The sequence below is a fragment of the Tasmannia lanceolata genome, unplaced genomic scaffold (assembly GCF_043159265.1).
Source record: "Tasmannia lanceolata isolate RefF3 unplaced genomic scaffold, GAP_Taslan_0.1 ptg000002l, whole genome shotgun sequence".
In the NCBI taxonomy this organism is placed as follows: Eukaryota; Viridiplantae; Streptophyta; class Magnoliopsida; order Canellales; family Winteraceae; genus Tasmannia; species Tasmannia lanceolata.
The window spans coordinates 48,370,363-48,395,342 of NW_027518679.1; positions in this window are offsets into that span (position 1 = coordinate 48,370,363).

Below are 24,980 nucleotides of genomic sequence, written 5' to 3' on the forward strand. Positions count from 1 at the left end.
TTTTAGTGTGTACAAGACTCCTCGGCGGCCTAGCCTTTTACGGGCAGCATCAAATTAGTCGGCCGGTAAATACACCATCCCTAAAACCTATACCGACAGACAAATTAATATTCCCTTCAAAGCTACTCAAGTTGAGAGGCAATCGTGTTTGATGGTAAGGGAATCCCTTGAAAAATCTAGGAATAGGATGCACAAAGGTGTCAAAAAGAAATTCACCGAGCCCAATGCTAAGAACAAGGCTGAGAAGGTGTTAAAATAAATGCATTGTCTGCGTGCACGGTATGGGCAGTGGTCAGTGGGGCACTAGTTCCTTTTTTTTTTTTTTGGCACATTTTGCACTTTTCTTAATTTTTCCTAGAATGGAAATGAGTTGCTGTTCATGGTCTTGATGACCGGTGTGCTCAGATGATGATTGATCCCGACCCAATACGATCAGGACCACAGGATTGTGCTCGGGCATCATTGGATGGTTGGACTTGATCGGCTGTGATCTGGACAGTAGGATAGAGTGGTAATGGTCAGTGCGTGATTGGGTGCTATCTGGACCATAGGATAGCCACTAGTGGTGCAGCAATGATCAAATCCCGATCGGGTGTGCGATCTAGGCCACAGGTTGGCTATCCAGATTGATCCAACTCGTTATGGGAAGGACAAAAATTTTATACAAGCCAATTGTCACTAGTGAGCCTTTCTGGCCTGTAACAACATGTGGGGAGTGTACAGGCAATTTCGCAAAACTAATACTAATGCCACATCTGTGTTGATTTTAACCTTTTTTCATTTGATAATAAGCTTAATCATTGCTTATATTACATTTGTTTTATGGAATAAAGGAACTGCGGATTTGCGTGGACAGAGCCTTGATATTTAATTGACAAGGTATGGTTCAAAATTTTCGGAAGAGGAAAACAATTACATGTTTGGTTAATGGAATACTTGTGGGCCCAGTTGTGTGAGAGGGACTGAGACGGAATGAGGGACAGAATTGAATGTCTACTAAGTGGTGAGAGAATGAAATCCCTAAAAACTAATGATTGCCTATTAAAACTTAGCTTTTTTTGTTTTTTTGTTTTGGTGGTTTCTATGAGTTTTATAATCTATTTATGCTCCCCTCACTCCCACCCTATGAAGTCTCTCTCCCATGCCCATCACTCACGAATAGCCCCAAAAATAAATATTTTTGGAAAAAAGTACGGAATGTGGGCCGATATTTAGTGAAAATACGGATTGCGAGCACCTTTTAAAACAAGAACAAAAAATGGGCTAATCTTCAAAATCGGGTTGGAAAAAGACCCTGATACCCTTCTGACATCAACATAAACGTTATTCAGCCTCCTTTTTCATCAGTGGCGTGTTTCACTAGGTTCTTTTGATTCGTCTAGTGTTTGAACTGACAGAAGTCACAGAACCCTGGGTACGTTTCTATCTTGGCCGTCGGAAATACCTAGAGACGGATGGATGCCTGATACGTGTTGAAAACCTTTTTGGAATGCTAGCGGCTCTATACACAGTCGGTTTGGTTTGGATTCAAATCTTTCTGTGAACCCAGAGTCCTTGGGTTCCTTTAAATCTTGGTCGTCGCCAATATGAATAGACGGTCGGATCCACGACACGTGGATATCAATATAAAACAGTGGCGTATTCTAATAATACCCCTATCTGTAACCATTATTCCCTTCTCTGTACCCATTATTTCGGCCGGCGTACCCATTATTCTTATTCCCCTCTCTGTAACCATTATTTCCATCGGCGTACCCATTATTTCCGCCGGCGTTCCCCTCTCTATAATCATTATTTCCATCGGCGTACCCATTATTTCCGCCGGCGTATCTATTATTCCTATTCCCCTCTCTGTAACCATTATTTCCATCGGCGTACCCATTATTTCCGCCAGTGTACCCGCCGACGTACTCATTATTCCCCTCTCTATAACCATTATTTCCATCGGCGTACCCATTATTTCCGCCGGCGTGTACTATTCCCCTCTCTGTAACCATTATTTCCATCGGTGTACGCATTATTGCCCTCTCGATCTGTAACCATTATTTCCATCGGCGTACCCATTATTTCTGCCAGTGTACCCATTATTTCCCTCTCTATAACCATTATTTCCATCGGCGTATCCATTATTTTCCGCCCGCGTACCTATTATTTCCCTCTCTGTAACCATTATTTTCCGCCGGCGTACCCATTATTTCTATCTTGGCCGTCGGAAATACCTAGAGACGGATGGATGCCTGACATGTGTTGAAAAGATAAGTGAAGAGATAACGTCTACCGTTCTAAGCAAAAAGATAAGTGAGAAAAGATAACGTCAGTGTTCCAAAAAGTACAATAACGTCGGGGTTCCAAAAAGTTTTCCAACACGTGTCAAGATCCATCCGTCTCTAGTTATTTCTGACGGCCAAGATAGAAACGAACCCAAGGTTCTCTCGGTTCAAATACACATTTAAATAAACCAAAAGAAGCCTCGTGAATCAGGCCAATTTAAGAGGCAGTAATGAAAAAGGAGGACTCTGTCGATGTCAGAAGGGTATCAGGGTCTTTTGACCACCCGATTTTGAAGTTTAGCCCTTTTTTTGTTCTTTGTTTTAAAAGGTGCCCGCAATCCTTATTTTCACTAAACATCGGCCCGCATTCTGTACTTTTCTCATATTTTTTATGGTTGCCAGAGAAGGCATTAAGTAATGAAGAAATCATAATATTTATGTTAATCTATTATCCAAAGATTGTCTAGAAGTATTTTAGGATCAAGTATAATTTGAGAAAGGAATATGATATATGGGCCAAGGTGTTTCGATAAACAAGCACTCCACTTGTTTGTCGTGTAGTGTTTAAGGGGATATCAGAGGATGTTACTGTTCTCAAAAAGCTCTTTAAACCCTTTCAATACTATACGACAAACAAGTGGAGCGCATGTTTATCGAAAGACTTGGCGAGATAATAATTCCCTTTGAGAAAATATCTCTGCATGCAATGGTGGATGGTGTTTGTGATGCTAGAAAGAGACATGTCATTACATACATATATAGAGACACCTAGTCTACTAGTTAGGTACCGTGGATCTCTGTTGGGCTGTCCATTCTCATATTAAAATTTGTTATTTTTAAATTCCCTTATCCACAACAGACTAGGTGTCTCTATTACAAGAAAACAGTATTACTTATAGAATTCTGTTAAGCAAGTTACACGTGAAAATATCTCATAAGAGAAATTATATGGTGCCAGACTGTGAAGTAGCGTCAAGGTGGTACTTCAAAAGTATCACCCTTGAGCCTTGATATTTGATCCAACAGCAGCCTCTTAAAAAGTGTACGGGTGTTAGATCAAATATCAAGAGCGGTAGCTTTTCGACGCTACTTGACGGTCGGGCATCACATAAAAACTCATATTTTATGTATGTGCAAAAACATTTGTTATTATGTATCCAACCTGGCCCTCATTTAATCAAAATCTGTTCTCGCCTTCAGTTAATAAAAGAATAAATAAAGGATATGCTGATCTCACTCGATCTCTGTTTTCTGCGTTCTCGTTACTGAGATAAAAGGCATGAAATCATAGATATTTTAGCTTATAATCCTTTCTAAACAGATTGAATAACCCACATTCGTTTCAGATTCTCTATTTTATTGTTTTTTTTGTCACTTTGTCTTTGTTGAAGCGTACATTATGATAATCGAGCTGATGGGTATTAATTCAAAGCTTATCTCTAATTTTTAAGAGGAATGCTAAACTCAGGGGTGCCCTTGCAAAAATGGGATGAAAGGGCGCCCTATTGGATATACATCACTATAGAGAATTTATAGTAGAGTAAATGTGAAAAGATGCATGTTAAATGCACCATCGCAAGAGCGCCCCGAGTTTAGCATTCCTCAATTTTTAATTCTCATTTCCGATTCTTGATTTGTCCTGCTAGGGAGACCCACGTGCTACTATTTTTCTTGACAAGTTGTCTGGCATTAAAGAATTTGGGACCCAAATGGATTTGTTATGAGACTAGTTATCTCGACCGGCTGGTCATTACAAGATCCGAATCAATAATCTTCTTGCTAATCATACATTCTTAAAATAGATGATATGTGTGTGTTTGTGTGTGTGCTTTTCAATTCCTTTGACAGACTCTTTATGAGATTAGTCACATGACTGGTTGCTCAGGTTCTAACTACATCATACTCCTCAGTGTGGATATTACGTTATTTGCCTGAAAGGATCATCTTTATGAAAATTTAATAAGAACCGTTGTATTACTTCACCAGTGAACGTACATATTTATAGAGTTGTTTACAAAATCAAATCTTCAAAGTCAAGGGATGTAAAGAGGTATAAATCCCCTCAATCAAGGGATGCACAAACATATAAAGAAATACAGAGAATTACATGATACTATACAAGGAATGTACACCAACATTTGGTGTGAGCTTTAAGTTCTGCTCCATTGGGGAATGTGAAGTCTTGGCTTTGAGAAGACCAGCATTGTTTAAAATTTCCAATGTATATTTTCGCTGTGAAAGAAATAACCCTTTCTGAGAACGGGCCACCTCAATACCAAGGGAATATTTTGCCAAGGTCATTGATATGAAACTTTTTATGTAAGAAGGATTTGAATCGGGGAATGATATATGGGTTATCGTTAGTGATGTTGATGCCGTCATTATATACCAAGATGTAAGTCTGACCTTTCTTAGTACGCTGAATAAATAGGGAATAATCTGCCTTAGATTGGGCAAAAATGGTATCGAGTAGAGCATGTGAAAACTTGGAAAACCAATTTCCCGTGGCTTGTTTTAGGCCATAAAGGGACTTGTTTAACTTGCGAACACGAAGCTCCCCTGTCGTGAAAAACCAGGTGGAAGTTTCATGTAAACTTCCTTGTCAAGATCACCATGTAAGAAAGCGTTATTGACGTCTAGTTGATGTAAGGCCCATTGACGGACACTGGGTTACAACGAGAAGGAAACGCACGGTGACTAATTTTGCCACAGGTGCAAAAGTTTCATTATAGTCTAATCCTTCACATTGTGTATCGCCCTTGGCTACTAAACGGGCCTTATATCGTCCAGTGGAACCGTCTGCGCAATGCTTAATTTTATACACCCAATTGTAGCCAATGGGGTTTTTGCCAGGTGGAAGGGTAGTGAAAGTCCAAGTGTTATTTTCCTCCAAAGCACGAATTTCGGCTGCCATGGCTTCTCTCCAATGGGGTTCTTTAACCGCTTGAGTAAATGTGGTAGGTTCTGAAACATGAGTTATAGTAGCTAAAAATGCACGGTGGGCAGGAGAAATGTTGGTATAAGATAGGAAATAGGACAAAGGATATAGTGTATCTTAAGGAATGCCCTCTGAAGAAGATGATGGAGGTGAGCTTGAGACAACAGTAGAACACTCGAAATCTGCAAGGTAACGAGGGGCGGTCCAAGGTCTTGTGGAATATTGATGGATGGGAGCCTCATTCAAAATGGGAAGAGAGACATCGGTGGGAGGAGGACAATTGGTGGTTGGGGATGGGGTGTCTAGTTATGTTGCATTGCATGGATTGTTTGGTGAAAAGCCAAGGTAGGTTAGATGAGGTATGATAGCATTATGGGGAGGTTTTGGTGCTAAAGTTTGAAATGGAAAAATGGATTCGTGGAAAACAACGTCTTGACTGGTAAAAACTGTTTTGGTATCCATATCATAGACTTTGTGACCACGTTGTCCATATGGATAACCAATGAAAACGCAACGACAAGCTCGCACATCGAACTTATGTTTATGATGTATATTATATATGTGCATAACATAAGCAACCAAAAACTCTCAAATGTTTATAATTTGGTGTAACTTTAAATAAAATTTCATGAGGACTTTTATTTTGTAAGAGAGGTGTTGGAAGTAGGTTAATCAAGTATGCAGCAGTAAGGACGCCTCTCCCCAGAAAGACAAAGGCACATGAGCTTGAAATCGTAAAGCTCTAGCAATTTCAAGTAAGTGTCTATGCTTTCTTCCCCCCCCACCCCCCATTTTGTTAGGGGTAGACACACAACTTTGTTGGTATGGTGAAGAAAGAAGAGCATGTCATTACCGAAAAATTCAGAACCCTTATCTAATCGAATGATGTGAATAGATGAGTTAAGTTGAGTATGCACCATATTAACAAACATCCATAAAAGGTAAGGTGTCCCAGATTTATATCACATACACCCTAGCTCACACACCCGGACCAAAGGAGGCTAAAAACTGGACGCCCACAAGATGGCACATTTCCCACACAATGGGCCACCACCACCCCTCATGCTTTTCTACGAGCTACACTTAATCTAACAAATACCTTTCAATTTCCCTTCTAATAGATGTCGATACATGCATGCCATATGCATCTCATTGCTAGTATGCTAAAACAGGCCAGTGAAATTAATGTCTTTGACCTGCCGAAGGGGGAAAACGCACATAGTGCAAAGAAACTGTAGAGGGCCTGCTCTCATCTGTGAGAGAAAATGGGACCCTCTGTTCAGTCACTTCCCAAACAAAATTTGAATTAAATTTGGGTCCACACCGTTCAGCGTGACATTGAAAAGAATATACAGTCTTATCATTTGCTATCATGCTTTTTTTTTTCTACCACATGAATAGCTTCTTACCAATATAATCTTATCATTATTGTCGTGTGGAGATTACCCATCCCTATCAAAAGTTTGAGGAAAACTCTCTCTCTCTCTCTCTCTCTCTCTCTCTCTCACACACACACACACACACACACACACACACACAATCATCTCACCTTCATAAACTTATCTTTCATTGCACCCACTCATTGCTTGACAGGTGACCTTTCATGTAAGGTTTGGCCGCACCCAGTGATGATGTGGGTTCTGCCGACGGACACTGTTGTGGTGAGGCGAAATGAGCATACTCTAACCCACAAGACCCACAAAAGGAGACCGATAAGGTTGGCGTGTCCCTAGTTGTCGAGGCCCACGCATTATTTCTATAGATGACCCTGTGGTGCATATAATAATCAGAGTTTTAAAATACCCCGTGTATTATTGACTTGCCCGAGTTGAATCCTTTTTACTAGCCGTGTTCTTATACGAGTCCCCTTTTTTTTCCTGCATAGTTAATCTTAACTCTTCTAGACCCCGAGTTTTGATCATGTCAAATGAGTACTCTAATGCGCCGAGTACTAGGGCCGAGTCAACAACGATTTACTTTGGCCGCGTTTTGGCCAACATCTACATTTTGTAACACTAATAATAGTAAAAATTAATAATCAATACATAATCTTATGAAGTTAATTGCTTAAATCTTATCAACAAGGAATTGATTAGGTTGGGTAAGTTGGCCCGGCCCCAGCTCCGTTTGGTTGCCAGTTAAATTTTAATTTGTCCCAGGAAATTTTAGTAAAATTTTGGTCCCATCCCATGTTTGGTTGCCTTTTAGCACTAGGTTTTTTTTAATCTGAATCTTGTAATGATTGCTTGTGTGGTGAATTTTTTAATCCCACCTTTTAATGATTGCCTTTTCATCCCATCCCAAAATAATCGCAGGCACAAAAATAAGTTTGAGAAGAATTTTTTTCTTCCCAACAGTTCAAGCAACCAAACAAAGTTTTTTTTTTTTTTACCACCATAGTCCGGTCAACCAAACATGGGATTTTTATTTTACCGGGATACTTCTAGGACTTTTTTTTCCCCACCAATCTCCTGGGATTTTTTTTCTCCCACATAAATCCTAGGAACCAAAAAAAACCCGGCAACCAAACAGAGCCTAAAAAGAGTGTTACATCTAGTTTTAGGAAGTGGGCCTATAGCCTTGAAATAAAGTAACCCTAGAAAGCTTTTATCTTTCTAAAACGTATTCATCTCTCCGCAAGTCTTATTCCTTTTGACAAACTTACAAAGGAATCAGAATCAAATCTCGGCGGATTTTGATGTGATTAAAGGGGGAAGATTCTTTTTTCCTCTTCTGTTGAAGCATTGCACCAAACATGTTTATGCTCTTCCGCTAAGCACCATACACCAAGAAAACATTAGAGTTACATTAAAAAAATCAATATCATCTTTGTATGGTGAGTATAATCACAAGGCTTTCCATGTATAGGTGTGGCTAATCTGATAAGGAAGTCTCATCATTTCGTATGCATCATGATTTATAGAATATATTATCAATTTCAGGTACACTATAGTCTTTTAGAATATTTATCCGTAATTATGTTTATGTCTACTTACTGTTTAATATTGACTACCAGATAGGGAAATGATTTCAGCGCTCCCATGTTTGATAAAGATGCGCGAGGTATCTTGTCGTGTAGCATTTAAAGGGTTGTCGGTAGAATATTACGGTTCTTAAAAAGAATTTAAGCCCTTTTAATACTACACGGCAAGATGCTTCCCGCATCTTTATCAAAACATTGGAGCGTGGAAATCACCTCCCCCGATATATTGCCTATAAATTAGGGGTGGACATGGTTCCGGTTCGAACCGAACCGAGCCGGCACATTTGGTTCGGTTCCAGCTATATATGGTTCGGTTCTGGTTCGGAAAATCTAGAACCAGTTGAAATTCGGTTCGGTTCTGGGTTTGGGATCCCGGAACCGAGAACCGAACCTACTTAGGCATTTGATAAAATCACCCATCCCCCTTTTAATTCACCCCCCTTTAACGTGTTCCTTTGCCTTTAAAATTTTAATTCACCCCCCTTTTACCGATTTGCTTCGACTTTAAGTCGTAAAAAGTTAAAAACCAACAAAAATCACAATCGTAAAATAAAAAAAAAAGAAGAAACCCTAGCTTTCCACTCTCGCCGCCTCCTTCTCTCCAACCTCGCAACCTGCAACTTGCCTTCATCTTCTCCGATTTTAAGTGAAAAACCAGGTATGCTCTGCTTTTATTCAAGGTCAATGGGTTTAATCTTCTTCATGTTCTTTTCTAGTTGCATGCCCACATGAGAAATTCAGAGTTTTAAGATTTTCAATATGCATGGCTCTCTGTGAGGGGTTTACATGGTTTTTCAGAGAAGAAAAGGTGAATATGTCATGAGATTTTTGTGTTCTGTGAATTTCAGAGGCTATTTTCTCATTGGGTTTTTCTTTTCTGTTATTTTCTTTCATTTTTCATCATATGTTGTGCTTTTATTCAAGGTTGGGTAAACCCAGAACCGAACCAAACCGATTATATATGGTTCTGGTTCGGTTCGGTTCTGGTTCCAATTTTAGGGAACCGATTATATATGGTTCGGTTCTGGGTATGCCCCAAAACCGAACCGAACCGAACCATGTCCACTCCTACTATAAATTATGCAAGGACTTCTAAACTGAAGGGCACTTTTGTGAAAGCCCACACATGAGGAGGCCCTATTGGATCCATGTCACACATCATAATTCATAACTGCACTGGAAAATGCAAAATTAAAGGAATGATAAATGCAATTGGACCCCGTGTGCGGCAGGGCTTTTGTAAGGGCACCCTTCAGTTTAACACTCCTCAAATTATCAATATATGTGGCATTTTAATCAATTTAAAACAAGGTATGGATTTGTTTGTGAATATGACTCTGGGTAATGGGCAACACCCGCAGCAAAGGCATTTAAGAGCTTAGGATCGCTCTTAGAAAATTTGACCAAGATTCCAGGAAATTAATTTTATTTTACTGCTGATATATTTACATATAGCCAAACAGAAATAAAATACAAAATTGGCTTCTGGCTAGTCTACAATCTGGTCGACGAAAAACAGTAATGGAATCTTAGAAAGGAACTTATAAAAACTTAGTTCACGTGGATAGTGGTGAGTTTCTTTCTCTAGTGTTGTTTAGCAATTTGAAAATATTTTTTAGGATTTTGAATAATTTATTCTCGCTTTCTTTCTAGTTCAGTCAACAATTGGATTTGGGTTTTGGTACCAAGCCTTTATATTTTCCTTTCAAAGGCATGCGAAAAATCAAGCTCTCTCTCTCTCTCTCTCTCTCTCCAAATGCACAAATTGCATGTACTTGCGTTTCTATAGTTGCTTTACCATTATTTATTTTCTTGTGTCATTTTTTGGTAGGTTCTTTTGTTTATTGTTCGTAATAAAACTCACTTATCTCATGTGTAAAATGACAATAAGATTCTCATATATTGTACAAAATGTGCTCAATCTAATATCAACATCCATTGGTTTGCGGTCAAGACCCACCACCAATAACACCAGTCAAACTACCACTGACGAACACATGGAAAAATCTAAGATCTTGCCCAAATAGGATAAGAAAAATATGCCAAACAACCACATTTACAAAAAAAAGCAAAGAATATAAACACAGACAGTCACAAGACGAGAATATACATGGTTCATCAGAATGGGTTACAGTCACGAACAAGGCAACAAAAAAGTCCACTATTTAAAATTAAAATAGTACAATATTACCTCAACACCAATAAAACCTCTAATACCACTAGTGAGCGTAGCCATTGCATTATAACAGTTGATGAACATGGATAAGTGTGTTATATAAAAGCCTTCCCCTTTTTTCATTTCAGGTTTATAAAACGCACTAAAAGCAAAGCCCTCAGTTGAGAGTCTCTCTTTCAATCAGACCTCGACGACGTCGGTTGGCCATTAAGAAACTCGAACTAGTGTAAATTTCTCGTTAGTAAGCACTAACGTAGGATCGCCTCACGATCACTGTCACAAGGTTCTAGATGCTCTGATACAACTTTGATACAGTTAGGATCGACGAAAACCAATCCTTTGGGTTGTGGAGGAAAAACAAGAAATAGAATTCTGGCCAAATACATAGAAAAAGCTTTTCTTCTTCAACTAAAAACTCCATTTACAAATGTTTGTCGGGCTCTTATAGAGAAAAACATGAGAAATGACGTTCAAGCTAAACCACTAAGGGTGTGTTTGGCGTACCGTTTGAAATAGCGTTTAAAATGCCGTTTTGCAAAATGACATTTTGGTTCAAAACGGCGTTTTGCCAAACGGCGTTTTCATGTTTGGTTGGCCAGATCAAAACAACGTTTTAAACGGCAAACAGATGTATTGTGTGTTTGGTTGCAAATGCCCCAAAACAGAGTTTTAGTGGTAAAATGACCAAAAACGGCATTGTTTGGTTGGCCTCAATGTAACTCAACTACTCTCTCATTAGGCCCAATATTAAAAGGTCATTAGGATCTTTTTCAAACACTATTAAAATTAAACATCATTGCCAAAAAAATAAATGGCTATACCTTTGGGCTTCTTCTCTTTCTTCTTCTCAACAGCCAGATTTGCCGGATTTGACGGACGAGTGTAGGCGCTGAGGCAGTGAGGCGTGAGAGGGTTTGCAATTTTGCAAAGTAGATGAAGAAAGTAAGAAACTAGGGTTTCTTTTAATTCTTCTGTCTTTAGAAAATCGAAATTAAGAGATCATATAATGATATCAGCAGTCCCTTGTTTTGAATTAAATATTAACAATTTAACAAATTTGTGTCCTCAAGAATGATATTAACACCCCCATTTTTTTGGTATTTGACGTAACGTATAAAACCGCGCATATACGTAAAAATGGATTTTGGTGAGGGCAAACATGTAAAAACCCACAGCCCAAAAACTCCGTTCAAAACGGTGTTTTGCAAACGGACCTCCCCCCCCCTCCGTTTGCAAAACACCGTTTTGAGGGTTCAAAACGGTGTTTCAAATGGTGGTTGCGCACCCAAACTCTCCCAAATGGCCGTTTGGCCCCAAAACGGTGTTTCAAATGCCAAACGATGTTTTAAACGGTACGCCAAACACGCACTAATAAGTTTAGGGACTTACAAACTCTTAAATAACTTAGAAACTCAAACAAAAGTTGATAAGTCAAAGAGCTAACAAACACAGTCAAATAAAATAGCTATAACTTACTAACCACTTGGCCAAGTTGAGTATCTAAATACTCGTTGGAAACATATTTCAAAGGGCTACAACTTCCTAGTTTATGACTTTTCGAAATTCTTCCATCTAATGGTACAAAAACGGGCTTGAAAATTGGCTAGAAACATTGTGGCTGGAATGCACCTGTATCAGGTGTTGCTTAATGGGAGCAACTTTTCCATCAATAAATTGGGCTATGGGTTTTCTCTAAGTGGTCCCGGATCTACCAAGAATAGTTGGTGATTCCATTGATCCAAGCTTAAGGCTTAGATAGATCTAAAAGCTACATCAAAATCGAGTTCGTCGTACTCGTCGAGGAGAGTCTTCAACGGTCGGATCACGTGCTTCGTCATTAGCTTTAATCTCATTATCATGGTATGAGGATCTACCATGCCCCACCTTATTCAAGATACGTTGTACAAGTCCCCACAAAGGAGCACTCCCTCACCATAAAACACGAGGCAAGAAGACAACCTCACCCACTAGTTCTCCCTTTTAGTGAGTACCTTGTAATTTTCATTATGTTGAGAGATATCTACACTAAAATATTTGCACTTCATTTTACACTTTATTTTCTTTTCCTATTTTCCTTTTCTTTTTCTGGATTTAAAGCTTTATTTTTGGTCTTCCTCTTCTTATTTTTTTATTTTTTTTTCTTTTTTCATTTCCACTTTTTCTTTGTTGTGCAGATGTTCTATTATTTTATTATGATTGTTTTGTAAAGCATCTCATATTCTAATATTTTTCATCACTTGAACGGACTAGTGTGTGCAATGCAGATGTGGGCCGAGATGCGTGGTCAACTCACTGGGGTTCAAGGGGTAGCATGCTGCTGCCGAGATTTTCGGGGCAATACCCTAGAATGAATATTTAGTTATAGGTTCCTATTTCTTTCTATTCTTCTTCTTCTATCTCCTTGTTTAAGGTTTATTACAAGTTTTGTTTTCTTCTTGTAATTTTTTCCTGAAGTATAGTATAGCTGCTGAAGCCTTCATAGAGAGAACAAATGATTGGGACTATCAAAAGAAGAAGATGATGAAAAATAAAAATATGAAAAAAATAGGGAAATACAAAACCGAAGAAGAAGTTGAAAGAAACGAAAAAAAGTTAAAAATTTGAGGTTAGGTGGTGAAAATGTGTTTTGGAGAAAAAAAATTAGTGTAAAACATTTAAGAGTGATAAAATAATATTTAATGCTCTAAAAAAATTTAGAGTTATAGAAATATATTTAGCGCTGCAAAAAAAATAATTTACGGCTATGGATTTTTTTAGCATCAGAAAAGCTTTTGCGTGGTTAAAGTTACATAAGAGCAATAAAATAAAATTTGTGCAATAAAAGTTATATAAGAGTTGTAAATCTGTTCTTTTAGTATTTTATAAAAGTTGTATAAAAAATTTTGGGAAATGATTTCAGCACTCCAATATTTTGATAAGCATGTGCTCCACATGTTTGTCGTGTAGTACTCCTCTGACAGCCCTTTAAATACTATACGACAAAAACTGCAGCGCATGTTTATCAAAACATTGGAGTGCAGAAATCATTTCCCAAAATTTTTAACATTTTTTTTGGACATATTATGACTGTGATAACTGCCAACTTCGAAGAATTTAGCCACTTTATTTCATAAAAGAAGAGGCAGAAGAAAAGACTAATTAGAAGAAGAAGAAGAATAAAATGTAGAGGTAGAAAAGAAGAAGAGGAAGTAGAGAGGAGAGAAAAGAATAGAAAGGAGAATATGGAAGAGAGAGATAGAGAGAACCACAAACCTTTCATCATACAAGTAAGAGTGAAAGGTCAAAAAGTTTTATAGGTATTTGCAACTTTTTCTAGTTCGACAAACCTCTATTGTTAATAATTTGAAAGCGAATCTAATTGATATTTTAAAGTAACTTTTCAAATTTAACTTGTAAAATTTTTACGTAAATAGGGCTGATTAAGTAGCCTGACTGTCGTTCGTAGTCGTGAAGTACGTTAACTCTAAGCAATAGGCCTAAATGCATTTAAAATTAGAATTTAATTAGTGGGTTCTTACATCACCGAGCATCATAAATATTAATCCCAAATTCCCATATAGTGGGATCTCACATCATCGATGACAAAGATGCAAAGATTATGAGATTGTATAATTTAGGGAAAACGCTTTTGAAAAGGGGGCTCAGTTATTGAAATGAAAGCTATTGTGAAAATGACAAAAGCCTCCTCATCTAACCCTGATTTTGCCTGGAGCTCTCCCTTTGTCTTGTTGGGCATGTGTCGCGAAAATAGAAACCATCTTTTTGACTAAAATGGGTTCACAATTTGCCAGCGGCTCACATGACTAAATATTCATAATTGAAAGCTTAAATGTATGACTTCAGTATCCACATAGATTGAGGCCTTCAATACGGTGGATTATCTTGTGGTGACCTACTTGATCAGGGCCTATGAAGACACCTTATTTAATAAGTTTGTAGGACTATCCAGTTATGTTGGGACTAGATACAATTGTGTACACATGACATGCATGAGTTCTAGAATCACCTTTCTTTCTTTCTTTTATTTTTTGGTTAATGTGTTTGCTAGAAAAAAAAGAAGAAAAAAAAAACAAACCCCAACTAGTTTAGGACAAAGCTTAGTTGAGTTGGGTTGAGTTGAGTTGAGTTGTGTTTGCTAGGAAAAAAAAACTCACTGGATATAGATGCCAGATAGTTACGTTTTACGAAAAAACATGAGATTTGCTAGGGACCATCGCAGAAGGCATTTATTGGACCGGCTGTTGCAAAATGGGAGGTTTGTGTTGGCGAAACCGAATCGAAGTAAGAACTTCAATGGAACTAAAACAAAGGATTTAGGATAGTTTTTAGGAGGCAAAAGGGGAAGTTTTCCGGTAAAAATCACATAAAAAGGAAGGAAACTGAGATCTTGGAAAAAACCCAAAATCGCGCGTTCAGTTGACCAAAGGAAGATTCATTCGGTCGACCGAACCCAATGGGTCAAACTGGAAAAAAATCCAGTATGTATGTATTGCTCGGTCGAATGTCAACTCTTGGGTTGGTCTTCTGGGGGGGTGTTCCGACAGCTTGGTTTCGCCCCGAGTGACGGGATTTTGCACAGCTAGAATCAGCTCTTCCGATCCTAATATGAGGATGATCATGATGTTAGGTGACTTTTGTGGAGTTTCGAATACCGTGGTTAGAGGTCTTTTGCGTGATGAAGTTCTCGATCAAAACCACTGTCAGTAGAGTCGTCCCTTATATAAGCTATTTCATATGGAAGATGATTTTTGTGCTAGATTATGCATGTACTAAGATTATATTTGATTGACCAGTAGTGTGTTGAAATACAAGAAGGCTTATGATATATTCATGATACGTAGTTTACTTCGAGTTACTTATCAATAGATTCTGAATTGTGAAACTACAAAATAGGCATGGTTACGCTAGTGTTGACTTGGAATAGTCAAGCTTAAGCAAGGGACATGAGTATGTCCAGGTTCTCCAGGAAATAGTAGTGGTCCCTATGGGACAATCTTGGATCCAGATGGATTGTCACGGTGACATCGGGAATTTTTCCTAGTCTACGTTGTGTCTTGGTACGATCCACATTTATTTTAGTCTCTTGCAGGTTTAGTGAGGATGATATCTCTCGCCGGTTTTACGTGGATATGATCTTCCACATGTTTAGCGGAGATGGTATCTCTCAGAGTTTGTGAGATTTGGTCACTCACAGGTTTAGTGAGGACATGATCTCCTACAGTATCACCCGGATAAGGTCTTCCACGGGTTTAGTGGGGACTTGGCTTTCTGCAGGTTAGCGGGGGAGGTACCTCGACTATATAGACTAGTGGGCTAGTTTCATTGTGCCATTTTATACAATAAATTCATGGAATGTCTGTGAGATTGCTTGATGCATGTGCTAATTCTCAAAGTCCATGATATTGATTCCTTATTGTCGATTTTACCTGTTTATGAGACTTGTTTATTATTGAGCGTTAGCTCACTCTTTATTACTGATGTTAGTAATGTTGAACAGCAGGAGATCTTTGTCTCGCGGAATAGGGAATGAGAAGGATGGACTCTAGGACTAAGCTTTTGATTTATTTATAGATAACATTAGACTTTCAGTTATTTTATTTATTTATATTATTCATTGTAGTCCAGATTGGACTGATGATTTGATTTCCACAATAGACTTTCATTTATGACAGTTCATTTAGTTTTGATTATTTCATTTAGTTTTGCTCTGTGTATTAAATGGTTGTGGAATGCCTTGCATGTGTGTGAACTCATGTTCATGTACGCTGGCGCAGGCACTCAGAGCTCCGCACACCTACAGGTAAAGCTCGCAAATATATGCAAGGCTAGGAATAGGATATCAAGCATGTAACTCAACTAACTGCCATTATTATCAGTCAAACATCCAAACTAACATGGTTCCAACGCTAAATTTTAAAACGATAATCAATCAAACTATAGAAGTCATCTCACCCTATCCCGATAGTCAATAAAATCAACACAGTATTTTATTCAATGTACTCACTGAAATAAAACAAAGGTGTAAATAAATCTAATAGATCCTGATATGCCTCCGCAACACTCCTCTTGATCTCACCCAAGTTCAGCTCTCAGGATCTATAAAATGTTCAACGGGCTGAGATAATGCTCAATGCATCATATGGGGATCCTTAGTGGATCCAGGCATGCCAAAAAGTATGAGACCAATGTATAAATAAACATGCATTCAATGAAATAGGCATAATTGGAAATCATCATGGACAACAACAATACATATGTTTAGTGCTTCTGAAACCCTTTTTTCCTCGAAACAGAACGAAACTAGCAAAATGCTACAATGAACAATCATGCATCGACACCACCTAGGTACCCAAGCTAGAGACCTCACTTAACTAAAAAATCGGTGGCACTGCTATTATCACCGACAACTCGATAATGTTGACTACTACTCGGACCGGCAGTCTGGGGATACCCTATAGGTATTGCTGAGATTTATATTTATACTTAGGGTTAATTAAGTTTACCCTAATCTTTAATTGACCCAAATACCCTTTTCAATTCCATAAATCCCCAAGATAGGTTTGGACGAATTTGCCCCCAATTAGGAGAATTCATTTGGGGTATTTCACAATCTAACAAGTGAGACAGATTTATAGTGGTACTTTTTGGTTCTCTAAATTACTTGTAAATCTAAAGTTTGGACTAAATAAGTTTTAAAGTCATTGATATAAAGGAGATTCAAATACATTAATCCTGATTGGTAGTGAAAACCAAATCAAGGGTGTAAATTGAGTTTTACTTTGTTATATGCTGGAGATAGTATTGCCAAAATCATTTGTAAAATTAAGATGCTCCAACTATCATCCAAATTGACTTAATTTAGCTCGAGAGTCTAGGCTAAGATTCAAGGTTAATAAGTTTATTTGTAAACGATGTCTCATTGAATATGAACCAACAACTTCTCTAACGAATCCCCCACCATTTTTTAAACTATAAAAGGTATGGAAAATGAAGTCTTACCCATCGGCTATTATTGTGATTAGGCTTTGCAATGTCGACAGGTCTTGTAGAAAGAAAACCATAGATCCCACTCCTTGACAATGATTAGTAAAAGAGATAGTGCTTAGCGTGCTTGTCACCAGCCGTGTGAATGCTAAAGTCCCACCAATTTTAGGCAAGCACTTTCTTCTCTGTTTAGTTATTTATGGGAAGATTGTCTTCTTATCACTAATCAGAAGACTAGCTGTTATGAGTCACGTAACACCTTATCCACTGGAAAAGGGATAAAATATTTATAAATTCAATGGCATAAATCAGTGCTCAACGATAAGCATAATTCATACAATTCAGATTTCTTTCATTCAAACAAATACTCATGCATTTGTATGCAATGATGCCACTGTTCATATGGCATATGACCCTAGTACATCCCAAGTAATTATCATGTGATAGTAGTTAATGGAGTAAATTAGTTTGATAATGGTAAATTTCAACAAATAGAGTTAAATCTAGATTTACAGTGGAAATGTTATACCCGGCCCCAGGGGCGGAGCTACATGTAGCATAAGGAGGGCAGTTGCCCCAGTTGAGTTGGGCGAAATCCTTAATAGGCCCAACTCAATTTGGCCTAACCCCCTTTAAAATTTGAACGCCTCCCCCCCCCCCCCCCCCCCCCCCTATGTATAACCCTGGATAAGCTTGCCCCCCTTATGCATAAATCCTGGCTCCGCCCCGGCCCCATGTGTGAAGTTTTTGTTGTATGGGTGTACTTGTCAAAATTGGACTTTAGTGTTGTTAAAGTTGTAAGGGGTGTTGTTATCAAAATGACCTCAGAATTTCTTACATTGGTGCTTCCCTTTCAATTTCGTTGGGAAAGAGTCCTCTTAGAACTCTAGGAAATCCAATGAGGAATGGGCTGATAAAATCCTAATTAAAAGGAAAGGATCTCTTTAAACTCTATTAGGCAATTGATTGTTTCATCTATGGTTTAGGGCAATCGATGAGCTTCCACTATAGGTGAACATTAAAAATGCAAGATACTCAATCTCCACCCTGAATCTTGTATAGAGTCCAACCCAAATCATGATAAAACAGTTTTTCCAAAGCATAAATACTACAATTTTCACATGACTAAAATACTATTATTTTGTGCTTCATTTTCTTACCTCTCACATAGAGGTGGGGCAGAGTAAAAGTCAGAACAACCCTGTAATCGTTATGAGTGCCATAGGAATGATATAAAATATTATACATCGGATAAAATTCGAGACATAAACATAACAAGTAAAAATAAGTTTAATTTACAAAAAAATGTGTTCTAGTTCTGAAATGACAAGTGAATGACTTGTTATTGGATTTAACATCCGTCTGGCGGTGTACGATGAAAAAGACCAAAATGTCCTCTTCTTCTGCTCTAATTTTCTTTGTTTTTTCATCTCCACCCCAACTTTTCCTAACTCGACCCTAAACTTTTCACAACTCAGCCCCAGCTCTTCCTACTTATTCTTCATATTTTTTTATTTTTCCCGATGTATTCCATTTTTCCTGACGTTGATTCTTCTTGTTTCCTTATTCTTCATTCTTTATTCCTCTTCGTCTTCTTCTTCCTCTTCTTTCTCTTTTTCTTCCGAGTTGCAGTGATAGCCTTCGGTGGTGGTGAAGACAATGAATAAAAAACTGAAAAAACTAAGGAAAAAGAAGAGGTAATTTTGTTCTTTTTGCATCGTACGATGCCAGACATACGTTAATTATAATAACGGTGTCATTCACCTGTCATTGCGGAAATAAAACACATTTTTTTCTTAAAGTACACTAAAAATAAAAGTAGAGGTTTTCCTAAAGTGCCCTAAAATTAAAAGTAGAGTATGTGTAAACAATACTCTAAATATTCTATGGGTATTAATATTGGCACTACCATGTTTTGATCATTGGAGGAACTCACCTTGTCTTTTCTATCTTAAATGGCTTTGGAGAGCTTCTCGAGTTAGTGCAATTATCAAAATATGGAAGTGCCAATATCATTAGCCTATCCTATTAAGCCTAACATTAATTGGGGATCATTGACATGATACCATATCACCGTGCTGTGATTTATCATTATTCATTTGTTGATATGGGATTGGTTGCAGGGATCAAAGCTCAACCCAAGCAACTTTCAAATGTAATCACACTCAAGAATTGCTATTATTTCGCAGTAGTTGTATCAACTTAGCCAACTTAGTAGTGTTTCGAATATTCTTCTACTTTATTATGAATTTTAGTGGGTACGAAGAAAATTAGAAGCTTTGCAAATGTTGTGGTCGGTAGTTGTTAAATGAAATACCCTACCAAGAGGGTGTAGACCATCTCATGTCTTCGGTGTTCACGACCACTTATTTTTCATGGCGAATCGAAGTAATGGGTCCAAGGGGCAGATTTTGTGTATCATGTGGGATGGTGTAGTGGGGAGACCTTTTGACATGGAATACAAGACTTTCTATGCCTTAAGACTGCAATTTGCATATTAAAACCTTTTCTCTTCATAACTTTAGCAAGTTGAGCCACATTCACAACTTAATATGGCAATGACAAGAGTAGCTCTATATATAAAGGGAAATTAAACATGTTTTGATACCTGACGCTCATGTTTCTTGTCTTTTATATTTAAGGAGCTGTAAAAGGATTTTTATGGTCCTCAAAAAGCACTTACGTGACAATTAAATGCTAAAAGACAAGATACATGAGCGCATGTATCAAAACATAGTTGTGCTGAAATCATTTCCCTATATAAATGGCAAAGGTGACGCCTTTTCAACGTCATGGGGATGCAACTACCTGGTTTATTTAAGGCTATGAGATCAATAATTTGCAAAAAAAAAAAAAAGAGGTGGAATTTGATTAGGCATTTTTTTTTTCATGGGTTGATTACGGCTCTTACCGTTAGGCTATGAATGACAGTGGAAAAATACATGGAAGAAGTACAAGGTGTTCTATAAACCAAGAAGATTGAGGGCCTCATCCTCTTAAAAAGATTTTAATAGAATTATTAAAATGGCTTTATATTCATTTATCTTTAAATGGTGTAGTTAATGACTTCTAAAGAAGCCTTGCTGTTTCATTTACAAATACATCAAGGGCCCATTTGGATGCCGAGAAGATTTTGATTTGGAATTCTTACATTTGCAGCCCTTTTTGCATTGACATTTGGATCCGGATCAAATCCTTTAATTTCCAATTCAGCCAGTGAAAAAAATCATATTTCCAAATAAGCTGTGGAAATAAGTAATTGGAACTCCACAGATCTGGCAGTTTCCTTCACCCTCTTGCCTCCTCAGCCTCTCCCCTACAGTAGGAAGTAACGCCCCCCTCCCCCCGCCCCCCGCCCTCTCAACATGAGCTGGCAGATCTATTCATTTTGTACTCAAAACTCAATTCCAAATCCAAATACAAAATATGAGGTATCCAAACGGGCCCTAATTTAAAGGGAAATGATATTTCCAACTAGGGCCCCTAGGAATTAGCTCAAGAGCAAGCGACAGAGCCATGAATTAGCTCCACGGTGCAGAGAATTGGTATTTCATAATCAATTAATTATTAGAAAGACAAAAAATCAATAGATGGCATTAATTTCAATTTAAATATCTTTAATTTAAAAAATCCTTTAATATTTATTTTTTCATGCCTAGAGAGAGTTTATCCCATTGTCCTTGTTGACTTTTCATATGGGACTCACGATAAGGAATTGGAGATCATCTTAGCCATTGAATATGTTATGGATCGTTGATCTTTATCATGTGCGGCCGCTAGGTTGGCCGGGTAGATACGCGCACCATGGTCGTAGTGTTAATGTGTCATGCTTTGTTCATAATACTTCCTTGAGGAGGAAGGGGAGTGGAGCCAGCTAAAAGCCCGGACGTAGAGTGGAGGGTTCCTTTCTAACCGGAGGTTTCGTGTTCATGTGCGTGATGTGACATGTTATTGTGATAATCGCTGGTGAAGCGTTGGCGCTAGAGTTACACGATAGGCAGGGACGACTGGTCCAGACTATGTTGTGACAGGTGAGGGAAACTATCCCCAATAGCGGCTGGGAGATGTTGATGAATCGTACGAGGATGGTAGGTCTGTATCCTGTACGCTTTATCTCCAGTGATGGGACTTTACGTGATCTCCCAGGTTAATGGAAGCGAACTGGTCACTTGGTGACATCATGAAGGGCTCCGGGCATTCCGGTCTGTGAAGGGAAAGCCTCACGAGGCGTTACTCGAGCAAAGGCCTTCGGCCCCTATGGTCCTTTGCCCAACCAGCCACTCGGCTCCTTGCTTTGTTGGGATGGGAAGTGCCGAGCACTGTAGCTAGACGAGTGGAATTGTCTCGCCCTTGCGAGTGTTGCCATGTGTCATCGGGTGGTTTGTAGTCTAGTTTCACCCCAACACGTAGGGTTAAGCTTATGATAAAAAAGGGAATTTGAATCAACCCGAACCTGACCTGATTTTATTATAAAAGCTCAACCCAAATTCCCAAAAGTCGACCTGAGTTGCACCTTTATGGGCAGCAAGGGATGAAAATTAGGCCTTTAGTGGGCTTGCCTCAACAAGAGTATAAATACTATGGAACATTGATCCAAGTCATTGGATATAATGAAAGTCGATTTTGGTATACATAGAATCCGAAGTCCAAAAGATGCTTTCTTCGATCAAAGTTGGGATTCAGGTGGGCTTATATCTCATTATGGATCTTTAATTGGGCTTGGGCCATTTTCCTTTCCTAATTACTAAGCTTGAATTATAAATTTTGATAATTCTAATCAATCTTCGCTACAATTGTGCCAATCTATGGGTCTGACTTGGGGTCATGTACGTGCAATTGAGACCATTGATCTTGTAGAACATCATGAGGTGACCCACATGGTGTTGGGCCCATGACAAACGAACAAACTATTCTTAAGATAAAGGACTCCAGAAATCAGTAAATGTGGGTGGGAGGATCAAGTGCCTGATCATACAATTAAGGTGTATCCAACGGCAGTAAAACCTGAATATAGTTGTGGGTTGAATAGACGAAATGTAATTCTTAGCATTTTCCACCAGCAATGAGTCCTTAGACGAAATGTCTGTCATAGTTTAAAAAACCCCATGGATTCTGTCACGCCCCGAACCCAAAATCCAGGGTCCGGCGCACGTGACAGCCGCCGCACACCGGTAGGGTCGCCCCCACAAGCATGCAAGGCTTCTTCACAACCAACTATTCTCAATATTTAGAGCGACTAATAAAAGCGGAAATTTTAGTCTCAATTAAAGCTCAAACGAAATACATATATAGGTCCAAAAGTCTAAATCCAAACAATTCTTATTAGACGACAATCACCTTAATAAAGTAACAAAAGTCTCTAACTCGAATAATGAAAGAAAGCAAGAAATTTCCTAAGCTCCAATCCAAGTGCCTGATTTCAGCAAGTCTACTGAAAATTGTTAAACTACATAATGAGCTAACAGCCTAGCCGGTTTTCCAAATCCAAGCCAGCTAATAGGAAAACGAAAACAATGCTGGTGCGGAAAAGAAGTAACATGCCATAAAATTTAGCCAATGCAGAAATTGATAAGAATCAAGAAAATCATTTATACATAAGCTATATAAGAAAAATACATGTTTTTACAAAAACAGTTCCAACCACTCGGTTATGCAGTTTTCCACTTTGAAATCAATGACAAAGAATATATATTTTCAAACACTTGGTTTTGCATTTTTCCACTTGGAAATCAAATACTTAACAGTCTTCTCTGTGGCCAATTTCCAACCTTATTGGCAAGTAGCGTAACCCAAGGCGAACACTCGTTCGCAGGACTCACAAGTCCAAAAGCGCGCAATGTAATATTATCAATAGCCAGAGGACTCCCTACTGGCCGCCCGAAATCAACCTTACGGGCAGATAAAATTTGACCGGTTTATGTGATCACGTCCAGTGTACTCACCCACTGGCAGGTTGGGCACTTGATACCCACCAGAGATCAACCTTACTGGCGGAATCCATTCCATACCAAGACTGTATACAAATATAGAGAGAAGCAATTTAATGTTTGCAATACCGTGCCATAAATTTTGTAGACGTTTCAAACCATTGGGGGCTCCCCCGTTCCAAACTATTGAAACCATATCATATATAAAATGCTTTTCAATAGTGTTTCATGAACTTGAGTTTCCAAAAATCATGTTAGTCACAAAGCTCTTTTCTTTCTTTCTTTTTTTGTATAGATAAGGAAGCATGTTAAGACTAAAGCATTTCATGGATAATGACAATTCAATCATTTGGAATGACATGCTAAAAGAAAACAGTGAGAAACCTTTTCAAAACAAGTTCCATCTAATGAACTGTAATAAAAGCTTGAAACAAATCTAAGTATATGAAATATACATAACACACTGACATAGGGTAGGATCACCTACTTTAAGCGTAATCTCCAGAAATTTCCTTTTGAAAGATTGAGGCCAAGACCCAAGAGTAGATCCTTCTTACAGTAGAGAGACGAGAAGTAGTGTAAATTCTACAATCCTTTGTCTACAGACATAACTCCTAGCCCGAGAAATATGGACAAAAGATGGTTAAGGATCCTTGAAAACAAATGGGGCAGTGGGTATCTTCAACGCTAGACTCTTGACGTGATCTACTTGGCAACAAAGGGCAACAAATAAAAAAGTTGTTCTAGGCTTAACACATGAAGTAAGGGAAAGGATTTTAAGGGACAATTTGATCTTTCAGGGGAGGTTTAGGTAGCTAAGGCATTTGATGGCTCAAACTCTATGCTGGATTTTGCGGAAGAACATGCAATGAAGACCCATAGGACTTCGATCCGAGAAGCAACAACAAAATGAACCCACGACAGCCCATGCACTCCCTTTTTTTTTTATCTGTTAAAAGAAGCCCAATAGTCAAAGCCAATTCCCACAAGAGAAATAATCTTCACATGATCAACGAACTGCCCTTGATCAAGGAGGCTCACGGTAGAGACTCGACTGAAAAATTAATTAATCATCAAGAATAGGTGATTCCATCAAGATATTCATCTCATATGATTAGGAAGAACTCCCTTCTACATCTAAATTTGAAACTAAAAGAAACAGTACCTCAAGCAATTCTTGGATGAGTTTTATGATCTTCAAAGGAAGTAATCCATTAGCCCTTTAATGAGATGACCACCCCACAACTTCAATCGTGAGCATTTGATGTCTTCAAATGTGAAAATGGATGAATGAATTCTCTCAATGTGATTCCAAAAGCAAACTCTGCCTTCCTAATCTCTCAATACATATATAGAGGAATAGATTTATGTTACAATTGTTAGCCGAATGAGAACGAATCTTGGCACTCCAAATTGGTAGGTTGTAATTGTATTGCCATGAGTAAATGGGTCAATGAAGGAAACTTGCCTATGACCGACCATTCCAACTTTAATTTCTAGCTATATCAGCCCAAAAATCCTAAATGGAAGTTACTTCCAATAAGGGATAGAGAGGTGAAAGATTACTACAAAAAAATGGAATCTCATCCCACATGAAAATAGTAACATTCCACTCCAATTAGCCTAGAATCTTCTCCTTTCTAATTTGCCCAAATGCCCAATTGATTCTTACTGGAATTAGTCCAATTTGTGGTTCACATGC